Source organism: Hevea brasiliensis, chromosome 3, assembly GCF_030052815.1.
Source record: "Hevea brasiliensis isolate MT/VB/25A 57/8 chromosome 3, ASM3005281v1, whole genome shotgun sequence".
Taxonomy (NCBI): Eukaryota; Viridiplantae; Streptophyta; class Magnoliopsida; order Malpighiales; family Euphorbiaceae; genus Hevea; species Hevea brasiliensis.
Genome location: NC_079495.1, coordinates 113,860,206 through 113,873,108, shown reverse-complemented (window position 1 = coordinate 113,873,108; position 12,903 = coordinate 113,860,206).

Here is a 12,903-nt window from a genome sequence, read left to right as displayed (position 1 = left end):
GGTTTTTGGACCATATCTGGAGCTACAAAACTCCAAATGGAGTGATTCAAAAAAAGAAATTCAACTACACTAAATAAGGAACAACTTTCATGTTTACCATTTCCTCAAATTTCCACTGTAACAGTCCCTAATGGAACAGTAAATTTATGGTACAAAAGCTGAAAATTCTGCCCCTTAGTGCTAAGCTTAAAAATGGATTTGGTGATTAATTCCAACAAGTTTTAAATTCAAAATGTGGTACATTGGGAGTGTTAAAACCAATACACCTATTTTCTATCCAAAAGTCAACATTTTTGTTGATCAATGAAGTGAATAGTGACACCAAAACTTGAAATTCAAAAATTGAAGAATTCAAAAGTATCAAATGCCCTAGTATACCTAACAAGATTGGTTTGGATAGTTTGGCATGCCAATAGGGTTCAATTAGCGATCGCACATGGCATTATGCCATTCTGCGGATTTCATGGCTTTTAGCCATTCTGACCTTGTGTTGATATTTGGCCTTGTGCCTATTGTGTAATGGGATTTTGCGGTCGCCCGGACGATCACTCACCGAAGTGGGAAAAAGTGAGGAGTCGCCACCTTAGTTTTGAGGGGAACTAAAGAAAACCCTTCAGGAAGATAAATTAAAAATGAAACCACTTCAAAGCAGAGATTCTAGGTTCGGGTCCGTAAGCGGGTGGGAAGGTGTTAGGCACCCCACCTCGTCCCTTGATAAGGGTAAGTAGATTTAGTTTTGCGTCCTTTGTAGATTAGTTAGGAGGCTCGTATGGGAATGTTAGTCCTTTTGGTAAAAGGAATGTTTGATTTTTCACTGATTAGGATCACCCAGATACATAAGTAAATGAGACAACCTTAGTGAATTACTTTTGTATGTTAATTTTACTTGAAAAGGAATGTTTTATTTAAAATTTAATTTAGAAGATCGGATAAGAACTCTCTTCCGAACCTCTTTTAGATATTCATTAAAATTTTGGTTGGGGATCGGATAAGGACTCTCTTCCGATCCCTAATAAATATTTATTAGAGATTTTAATTTGAGATCGGATAAGAACTCTCCTCCGACCTCTTTTAAGTATTTATTAAAATTTTAAGCTGAGACCGGATAAGAACTCTCCTCCAATCTCTATTAAGCATTTATTAAAATTTTAAGCTGAGACCGGATAAGAACTCTCCTCCGATCTCTTTTAAATATTTATTAAAAATTTTGAATTGAGGTCGGATAAGAACTCTCCTCCAATCTCTATTAAGTATTTATTAAAATTTTAAGCTGAGACCGGATAAGAACTCTCCTCCGATCTCTTTCGGATTAGCAGGAGCCTGGAAGGGGCTTTGCCGATCTCCCGAATTTCAATTTCAGCTACATGTCACAAGAACCTAAAACTAAGGTTTCTGGCATTCAAAAATGCTGGAGATAAGGTTTCTTGATACCCTATGACTAAATGGGTAATACTAAACCTGATTTACCGACCTTCCATGTAGTCATTTCACGCATACCTATTAATGTCAGATCTGCATTACGTCTAGTTTATTTTGGTTTTATTCCTCTTCATGGTATCTTGCCGAATTCCGTTCACGTCACCTAATAGTTTGGCTATTTTCCGACGTGTTATTCAAGCTTTCTCTTTTAAAAGAGACCCTTAAGTTCAGATACCTATATTTTGCACGACCACTTACACGCTACTAGGAGCTAAAAGCTCGTGTTCGAAATAGCGAAAATTGATGAAATGATGGACCGATCACTAAAGAGATAATTTGAGAGTAACGTTCTTTTAGATTTTTTATTCTTAGAATAAACTAAGAGAAAAACGCGTCACGTAAAGAGAACAAAGAAAGTCTGAAAAGTAAACGCAAATACTTAATAAAGCAAGAATATGAACTCTTACCATGAGGAGCCAAATATATTGGAAATAAGCGTGAGGTGGTAAATAGCGATGAAGATGGCGTATTGATCAGCCCGAGAGTTGATGTCTGTGAGGAGCCAAATATATTGAAATAACTATGAGATGGTAAATAGTGATGAAGATGGCGGATTGATCAGCCTGAGAGTTGATGTCTGTCGTGAAACCGAGAGATGCTTTAGCTAAATGGTAACCAGGTAAGAACGTGGTGGAAGGTAGTTGAGCTTGAATAGAGGAAAAGAAAGCAGAGATGATGAGAGTATGACCAGATAATGAACAAATGGAAATGTAGAGTTCCAGATTCAAAATCTTTTCAAGAAAACACGCCTGAAAACTAGTTTCAACAGTCTGTTTAATCACTACAAAACAGCACAGTAACACACGGCATGAAGTTTGTAGTTCCTCCACGATAATAGCAACCTCTTGTCTATATTTTTTCGTCCTTGAGCAGTTTTTCATGCAGTATTTATAGGAATGGTGCTCCCCATGAAGGGTCGAGATTTATTTTGAGGAGATGGAGGGTCAAGATTTTGAAGTACATGATCGGATGTTCAGAATTAAAGAGAATCAAAACAAATGGTGAGATCGCTTAGAATATTTGTCCTTTTCCTCTTTTAATCGACGGTCTTGGAATCCTCTTGTCCTAACGATCGAGGGCTAAGAGTGAAAAAGCATATTGGTATCGTCTTCTCTTTTGATCCAAGGGTTCCGGATTCATCCTTACAAGTGAGATCAACGGTGGAGATTGGGATGTACAGGATGTCATGACATACCTGGCACTGTCGACATTGCGAGGCGATTCTTAGGCGTGCGGTGGAGATCTCGTCTGCCACGCTTTAACTACCTCGGCTCATTCTCGGCGGCGGTTATTGGGATTTGTCTTATTCTTTTTGTCTTCCGATCCTCCCCTAGCTCCTATTCCGATCTCTCATGCGATCTCCTATCTCCGATCTCTTTTATCCCTTGATCGATGCGGATTCGGTCCAAGCATTAATTGCATCTCGATTCTCGAGCGTCTGCAACCGTTTTCCGCCAATAAATGCTCATTTTCCCCTATATATACCCACAGCGTGAGACATTTTCTTCATCGACTTTCCTCTCTTCATTTCTTACTTACCTTGTTCTATTGCTCGGTAGAAGTTACGGCTATAAGCGAGGCTTTGATCTTTTCGATGGATTTCCTTTCTCCTGATGAAAATTTACGATCCGGTGATTGGATGATCCTAATTGTGATGGTGAGAGAAGCTGGATTTGGCCCGATCCGTATTGCGGGCCTCGGTTGTACCGATCTCGAGTTGCTCAAGCGAGTTCATTCGGCTTCTCATCACATTGAGTGTTCAATGATTCGATCCACATTGGGTGTTCCGGCGGATGAAGCATCCGGTCGGCAATATCCTTGGGATCGATTATAAAGCGATCCTTAGATCGGTGGTGGTATCCTTGGATCGATTATAAATGATCCTTAGATCGCCCTTCGGATAGGATTTTAGTGGTCTCTAGAGATCGCCCAAATGATGTAATTCTTCAATGTAATCGGATCTCTAGAGATCTCCCAAATGATGTAGTTAGACCTTTATTGTAATCCGATCCCTAGAGATCGCCCAAATGATGTAATCCGATCTCTTGAAAATAAAGACTTTACTTTGTGGTTATCATCTTATTATTTTGCATTGATTATTTTCCTATCTCGATGTGATTATCAATCGATTCTTTACCCGAATGACCCTTAAATGATCCTTTATTCAAAATTTTTAACTCATTATGCCGATCTCTAATTACCGATCTCGAACATTGAGTTATTTGAGAACAGTATCGAAGTCCCACCAATCTATTCGCTGCCTAGAACTTCGCGAGCATTAAATGCTAGGACTAGTATAAATAGGGGTGGGAGGGTTAGCCAGTTATTCTCTCATTCCTTTCTCGACCTCTTGTTGCAACTTGAGAGTTCTCTCCTTTTCTCAGTTCTTGCGCGATCGGACTCGGTAAGGGCTTTAATCCTCTTTTAGTTTAAGTTCTTTGTTTTTTGAAAATGAGCGGTGCGAAGGTCGAGAGCGGCGAGCCCTCCTTCCATTCGATTCTCATGGTCATCGTCGATGAAGAAGAAGCGATCGGGCCCAGTGCAACCTAAACCCCTAGGGTCTCTGCTCAGTCGGGTCGGTCATACCATCAAGGCTTGCACCACCTTCAAGGAGAGAGACCCTTCCTATAGACGAGCTTCCGGGTTCTTCGAATCCGATCTGCAATCGTTTGTTCAAGAATACAACATTTGTCCTGATTCATATGGTGATCAAGTGCAATGGCGATCTTGAATCGATCACTCTTTTGAAGAGAATGACATGGTTATGGTGTACGAGCGATTAAAGGCCGATGCGAGGTTCCCTCTGAGGCGATTTCTATAAGGAGGTCCTAAAATTTCACCGAGTATCCATTGTTCAAATCCACCCCAACTCGTGGCGGATCTTGGTTGCTTTCCGAGGTCTATCACGAGCTAAGGGAATCGGACCTCTGGCTAAGGTGTTCGCCGAGCTACCTGGACTAACTTCGCCGAAGGATGATTTAACACTGGTTCTTTCAGCGAAGCCTCATTGCGGACTCTTTTCCGATCTGCCTCATCCCTTAAGAATTGGAAGAACCAGGTTCTTCATTCCGAGGAGTAAAGATCCAGCCGCTGAGGACTTTCCTCGTAGCTGGTGGTACCAGGGCCTCCTTCCAAGCACATTACCTTGAGTCAAGAGGAAAGCTCAATGGTGATGGAGCCGAAAAGTCAAGCCGCCACTCTAAAATATTCCTGTCACATGCGGTGATCGCGAATCGCACCATTGGACCATGCAACTGATCACCGCCAAGCTCGCGAACTTCCGCTCTCGACTCGGCATTGGTATTTTCTATATCTCGCTCGGGATCTTAGAGATCTCACTAACCTTTTCTTTGTGCGGAGTATGGCGGGTGGTGAGGGTTCTAGGAAGCGGAAGAAGGACAAAGAGATCTTCCTGAAAGTAAAGAGATGAAGCGTTGGAATGACTTCAAACACCGTCCACGAACACAGGGAGATACAAAGAGACCACCTCAACCTTCGGGTTCGCCGACCATCAAGCCGCGAATCTCCTCTAGATTGGAAGAGCGGCCCCGCCTCTCTCGATTATTCCAAGCACGGAAAGGAGCCTCTTGAAGCTTAGGAGGACCTCTTCTCGTGGCGCTCAAATACCGATCGATCGCTTGAAGAATAACCGGATCGTTAGGGAGAACCCCGATTTTGCCAAAGTCACGGATCTACCATCTTCTTTCAGGAGGATCGGGATGACTATCCGGGTGGTCTCGGCGATATCTTGACTCGAACCATGAGCCTAAGCGTGGAGTGTCCGTGAACCGGACCATGATTGGAAAAGATTCGCCTTTGGTAAGGAGGTCGAAGAAAAATCAGGAATTGGCTTCCCTCCGTCCCAACTCTCATCCGCTCGGGATTATATATCTCAAGTCGAGGGCCGCGAAGTACCATGAAGAACCAGTGGCGAAGGTCTCGTGACTTGGCCGAAAGTGAATGGCCTCTCGGAGAAGTCCGGGCACTTCAGCCAACTGCCTTCAGTCGCTCAACTTGTAGAGGAGCTTAACGAAGGATAAGGAGCTTTCGGAGAAAGACAAAGAGCTTAAGGAAAAGGATGAAGAGATGGTGTAAGGGAATAGCCAGAGCCTATGTGAATGCTCATAAGGATCTCTTGGCCGAACTCCAAAAGCGCTATCCTGAAGAGGACTTCTCTTGGATGGACGACCTGGCTCCCGGGGGCGATGGTGAAGATAGTGAGGAGGAGGGCGAGGACGAGAGAGAAGTGAGCAGAGAATAAATCATTTGAGGTGATCTCACCAGAATAACTTGTACAAATTATGAAATGAAATGGAATATCTCTTTTGTTCAATGAATGGATGTGATTGGAAAATCTTTGAATTGCCTAAGTATTTGATTGTATGAGCATAGCGAAACATGAACTAAATGCCATTATTAATCTAAGTATAAAAGATCGGAAAGCACAATAAGCATGAGATCGGTGGGGGAGAAATGCTGAACGGGACTTGATTAAAATTGAAAATTTAACTTGAACACTTAAGATCGGAACCCTCGTTAAACCGAACCAAAACTTTAGCTCTTAATCTTCCGAAAGGAGAGTCGGCAATAAACTGGTAGGAAAAGATCTGGTGCAGTTCATTTTATTTATCACCAGAGATCGAATATACTTGATGTCAGGAAATTCGACAACGGGTTTGAGAGGTCGGTAAATGATTTGAGAGATCAGCGAGGCTTAATGAATATGAGGACTCAGCATTAATTCAATTCTTTGTGAGGAGAGATCGAAAATGTGACCGCCTATCAAAGAGGGATCGGAAACGTGATTAGCTGTTCAAAGAAGAATTTTATTGATTCTAGGGATCGGCCAAAATATGGTGTCGACACTATTGTCATTCTGACTTATTAGCTCATTGCACCGGAGATGCACATGTGACCGATGGTGTGACGGCGAGGTACTAGATACCGATTCTAGGTTACCCGTTTATCTAGTCCACTCGTCCAGTATAGATTACTTGGGCAACCAAATGACTGAAAGTGAACAAAGTTAACGAAACAAATGGATATTCAAATACAAAACAAATAAGACATATTCATTCAATGCATATTTATTTATGTTATTTCTTTCTATTTTATTATTTGCACCACTAAGCATTATTGCTTAGCGCGTTGCTTTTACCACGCGTAGGTTCTGGAGATATTGATCGTGAGCCCAGTAGACCGCAGACTGGGTGAGTTCATCCTGCAGCTCTGCATAATGTCCGTGTCACCTCACCCTCCACAGTGCATTGGTAGGACACTAGATTTCATTTTGATATTTTGTAACTAATTTTTATTTTCTCATATGTAATCGAACTTATGAAATGTATTTTGATGTTCATGTAAATAATGAGAATTGTGTTTGTGAATGGAAAAGTGAATGTTTTTCTGTGATTTATACATGATTATCACATGAGACGAATGATTGAGAAATGAAATTGAAAAATGTTGAGATTTTGATATTGGAGTTTGGGATTGATTGAATATGAATATTGGAAGTGTTTTTTTCACAGGTTCCGAAGAACTGTTTTCTCCATTTTTAGCCGGTACTCTGCCGGATTTTCTTTAAAATCTTCGGAACCTCAATAAATTATAATTTTGAAAAATGGCTCAAAGATATTTTATTTCATAAGTTATATTCAAAAGCATGATAAAAGTTAATTAAGGTATAATAGAGTGTGCTGGTGCAGTGTGACATTGCTTACTGGGTATCTGTACACGGGTAAGGGGTGTCGCGTAAAACACCATGAAGGGGGGTGAAGTTCTAAGCAGGCAGCTATTAGAACCCTTATGCCTTGAAAGAGGGTAATTGTAATATATAGATATTTTTAAGCAGATTTGTATATTATTGCACAGCATTTAGATAAGTAATCTCAAGCATAATCATTAATTTCATCAACTTTTATAAATTCCATTGTCAAACTCTAAATTCCATATTTTCTGCATTATTTCAGGTGTTTTGATAAAGCTCCAAGGCATAGGAGTGCAGAAACGAGCTTAGAAAAACCAAAGAAAAGAGAAGTGCTGCTGATACACTTTACACGAGTCATGTAATCAAAGCCACAGACCCGTGTAACCTACTGCCAGGGGAAAACTAAAAGGGCCAAGAAAGAAACACAATACACGGGTCGTGTACACAGACCCATATAAACCATGGAGACCCGTGTAAGTCTCTGCCTAGCCAGGATTGAGGAACTCTCTGTAAAGCAAAAGAACATGGGTTGTGTACTTGGACCCTTGTAACCAGCAATGCCTCGTGTAATCTTCTGTGCCAATACGAGATGCAGTCTTCAAAGCTCCAGTATACACGGCCATGGGCCATGTATTGATACACGGGCCGTGTATCAGCCGAAAGCCAGTTTCCTGGTTTGGCTCTAGCTTCAGTTTTTGACAGAGAGAAGAGACTTCTAATACTTTTGGGACTCTAAAAACCTAACCCTAGACACTGAATATAAATAGAAGCAGCAGAAAGTAGAGAAAGGGGATCTAGAGCCGAACAATAACACCTTCATCATTTTCTCACAACCGCCTAGAAGAGTAGTATATCAGTATCAAGGAGGAGCCTTCAGCTGAAGTTCCACAAAATCAAAGCTGCTGATTCTCTTTGGTTCTTTTATTCTATTTCTTTAAGCGGACTTTAATTATTATTTTATTTTATTTTTATTATGTTTGCTAAACTCACCATGAGTGAGTAATTTCCATATTCTGGAATTACGAAAGTAACACTTGTAATCATTATTATGGACAAATATTGATTTTTATCTATTGGATTTGAGATTTGTTCTTTGATTTAATTTCTTGTGATCTTAATGCATGTTATGTATTTGTAACACCCTCACTTTAGCAAGTCCGTACATTCTACTATTCCGGTGACCGGTGTCAGTCCGGACAGTTAGAATGTCTGGAACTATATTTAGACTAGAGTGAGGAGTCATAAATAACTCAAATAATGGTAAGAAAAACCAAGGAAAAAGAATTTAGAAATAAAATACAATAAAGTTAAATGAGCTGGTGTCCTAGCAATGGGTGACCTAACAGGAAGTTGCTGTCTTCACAGTTAGTAGCCCTAAACCCTAGGGAAATTTTGTGAAATAATTTTTGGGACTCCAGAGAAGAGTCATTGAGGTTTCGATGGTATTAGAATGCCAAGAAAATGCTTAGAGAATTTATTCAATTGGTACAGACAATTTTAGCTCATTAAGCTAAACGAAGGGCATTTTGGTCATTTCACCTTCAGAGATGATTTTTGGCCTACTTGTCCAATTAAGTAAATAATTTATATGATATAAAATATGAATAAATATTGCTGAAAATTAAATTAAAAATGATTGGAAAAGAAAAGAAAGGAAAATGAATTAAAATTGGAATTATGACATTATTATGATGTTATTAAGAAGGCCTCCACCAATCAAAACTTAACAATCACATTTAAAATAATTAAAAAGAGGAAAAATGTGTCAAAATTAAGAAAAATTTTCTGGTTTTTCTTCTTCCACCAGCCGATTCCCTCTCTCTTTCCTCTCACCATTTTTACTCAAACTTCTCACTAAAATTTCTTGATAAATCACCATAAAATCTTAAACTTGCTTCATTAAAACTTCTTCTCACACCTTAAATTACCTCTAGGCAGCAATTTGAAAGAGAAATTAAGAAGATTTATCAAGCTTGGGGAAGCTCTCAAGTGAGGTTAGTGTCAATCCTTTCTTTCTCTCCTTAAATTCTTACTTACACACTTAATTTAAGTTAGAAAATGTAAGAATGGGAAAGGAAATTCACTTGTATGCCTCACCCCATTTTCGACAGCCAGGGACTTATTAGAGTTGTAATGATTTTCTTTGATTTAAATGAGTGTATAAGCTGCCCTTGATATGAATTTAATGCTTAAAATATTAAATTGTGAGTTTAGTGCAAGAATAGAAAATTTGGAAATTTAGGGTTAGGGTTTTGAACCTAAAATTTGGGGGTTGATGCAATTGAGCATGAATTATTGTTTTAATGGTCAATTAATGACCATTTGGTGTAGTTTGAACTAAATTTGGAGTGACTTGTGACATTAACTAAGGTAAAGGTTAGGCTGCCTCATGAGTGCATTTTGGACCCTTTGAGTCCAATGTGCTCTTGGGGCTATAACTCAAGCTATGTCACTCCAATTGGTGCAAGGCTAATTACAGGTGAAACTAGACACATAATGCAACTTTTTTTGTGAAGAAACCATACCTAGAAAACTAACTTAGGGTGACCTAAAAATTGACCTAATCCGGGTAACACACATTCTGCCCTAGGCAAAATGACTAAATGAATAGTGTTATTTCATTTAGTCATAACTCAGTGTAGAAAAGTCCAATTGATCTAAAATTTATGTCAATGGAAAGCTTAGACAATTTAGGACAACTTTCATGAAGAACACAACTCCAAATTCTGACTAGAACTTAATGAAATTGCCTACCAAAATTAGGACACCAAAACTGCCAGAATGGGATTCTGCCCATAAATTCTGGGTAGATACCAATCCGGCCAACCTTTCTAAAATTAGCATAACTTGAGCTAGAAAACTCCAAATTGAGTGATTCAAAAAGGAAATTAAAGAAGACACAATAAGAAATAACTTTGATGAAGAGAATTTTGCTAAATTTCTACTGTAACAATGACCAATGGAATAGTAAACTTAAGGCATGAAATATAAAATTTTAAATAACACAGAATAAGCTTTGAAATGGTATTGGCAACAAATACCAACAATTTTAGAATACAAAATATGGCATATTGATGATATTAGAACTAATATACCTATTGTCTATGAAAAAGTTAACATTTTAGTTGACTAATAAGATGAATAGTAACTATTAAACTTCAATTGCAAAGAACCTCACATTTAAATTTGTAATATACCCTAGTATGCCTAGTGTGATTGGTTTGGATAGGTTGGCTTGCCAATAGGGTTCTGATAGCAATACTGCATATGGCATTATGCTATTCTGTGATTTATGGCTTATGTGGCCATTTTGTGATTTTATGGCTTAGCAGCTGTTCTGTTGCACACCGGGAGACTCATTGTGACCGATGGTGTGATGGGCCGAGGTACTTGATACCCAATGCTAGTTTACCCGTTTATCCAGTCCAGTTAACTAGTATAGGTTACTTGGACAACCAAAATAAATCTTAATAAATTTTTAATCAAATAATTAATATAAACAGTACAAAATTAATAATGCTACAAATAATTATCAGAAACTTATCCGTATGAAATATCAGCATACACTCTGCATGTTTATTTCATTCTAGTTATTTTTATTTTATTATTGGCACCACTAAGTAGTATTGCTTAGCGCGTTGCTTTTGCCACGCGTAGGTACTGAAGATACGGAGCACGAGCGCAATAGACCCCAGACTGGGTGAGAGTCAAATATGCTAGTGTCCTGTGTCACCTCTCATCTGCAGTGTATTTTGGTAAGGCACTAGGATTCTCTTTCGTATTTTTATCAATTGTATTTTGTATTTAAATTTTCATGTTATCATGTAAATTATAAACACTTGTATTATTTTGTAAATTTGTAAATTAATGAAATTAAGTATTGCCTTTATAAATTTGGGTTCGAATTTAATTATGTATGATATGAATTAAATGAATGAAAATTGTTGAGAAATATTGAGATGATGTTGATTATTTGGAGTTGAGAAGGATTGGGAATATATTTGGAAGTGTTTTCTACAGGTTTCGAAGAACTGTTTTCTCCATTTTTAGCCGGCACTATGCCGGATTTTCTGTAAAATTTTTGAAACCTCAAATTAATTTATAATTTCAATTAATGATATAAATGATATCAATTTCAAAAATTTCACTTAGTGACCCATAAATAAATAAATTAAGAAATGACAAATATCAATGAGATAATATATGGTATTCCGGCACACTGTGTGGCATATCTTGCTCGGCTATACTGTAAATGGGTAAGGGGTGTCATAGTATTGGTACCCACTTAGTATTGATTATAGATATTAATTAAAAAACTGAAAGGTAAAGATTAATATTAGAAAATCAAGATTTTGAATCTAGAAAATCTGACCTAGAGATAAGCTGATAACCTTTGTGGAGTTTCATAATTAATCATAGGTTTTAAAGGGTTTTTATTAGAACCGATCACCTATGAAAGTATAGCTCTAATTGAGACACACCTTAGGCGCCTTGAGAGAGGACCTATGATACTTCAGAATTAATTTCCATCAAGGCAAACAATTCTCAATCCAATGAATAGATAAGACTACATCCATAATAAAGTTAAAGTGTGAAATCTTAATTCGGTAATTATTTCAAAATAGATTAATCCATTTTAAATTCATTACCTTTTTTTTATTCCCAGTATTCAAAATTTCACTCCCTTATTTTATTCGATAGCCTAGACAGCCAAAATCGCTGTGTAGCCTGGTACTTACTAGTTACATTCCTCATGGGACGATACTCTACTAACTACTTTATTACTTCTTCGTGATTCGTGCACTTGCAAGTTGAAAAAAACCAGCAAACAATCTCTCTCCACTTTCCTCTTCCCATGTCTCAAAATGATAAATTTCCTTAACCTAGCTCGTATCTAATCCTTTATCTGCCTCTCTATCGCATTCATTGATTATTGAAGTGTTAGATGCTTGTGATTCTACATTAACAAGTATTAGGGCCCTGTTTGCTTTACAAGAGAGCAATTATCTTTTTTTTTTTTTTGTTAGGTTTAACATTTTTATATTACAGGCTTCAATTCTATCAAGGGAATTAGTATTTGGTCCTTTCTTTGGAGGAATTTTTGAGGGTATTTTTGACGTTCTGTGACTCCATACCTGTTGTGTTGTTATTTTAATCATGAATTGCTCTGGGAATTTGAGTGTTTGTAACTAGATTAGCCCAGTGCACTTTGTGGCTAAAGGATATAGAAGTGTGATGAGCATTATTTGGATTTTACTGAAATACCAAACTGAATTGTCCTAATTTGGAAATTTAGTTCTGTTTTTTACGAAAATTCGGTTTGGTTGGATTTTATTTTTGTATTAAAAAACTGTGAAAATTGAACTGAAATTTATATATTAATGTAATTGAAATTATTTTAAATAGAAAACTAAGACACTGCATTTCATTCAGTGAATGCAGCACTAAAATTTCTCTTCTCCTCTTCTCCTCTTCAGTTTTCTATTCGTATCTCGTGCCACACAATGCTTCTCTTCCTATCTCACATACCTAAGTTGTCCACTTCTCTTCCATGGGCCACCAACTACTAGAAGACTTCCCTTTCTCCTCTTCAATTCCAAGGAGACTTCATGTCAGCCATTATATCAGCTCAAGGTCCATCGCGTTGCCTACTACCTGTGTTTTGCAACCTCTGGCCTTTGTTTCACAAGCCCACGTCCTTTTCTTTGTTGCTT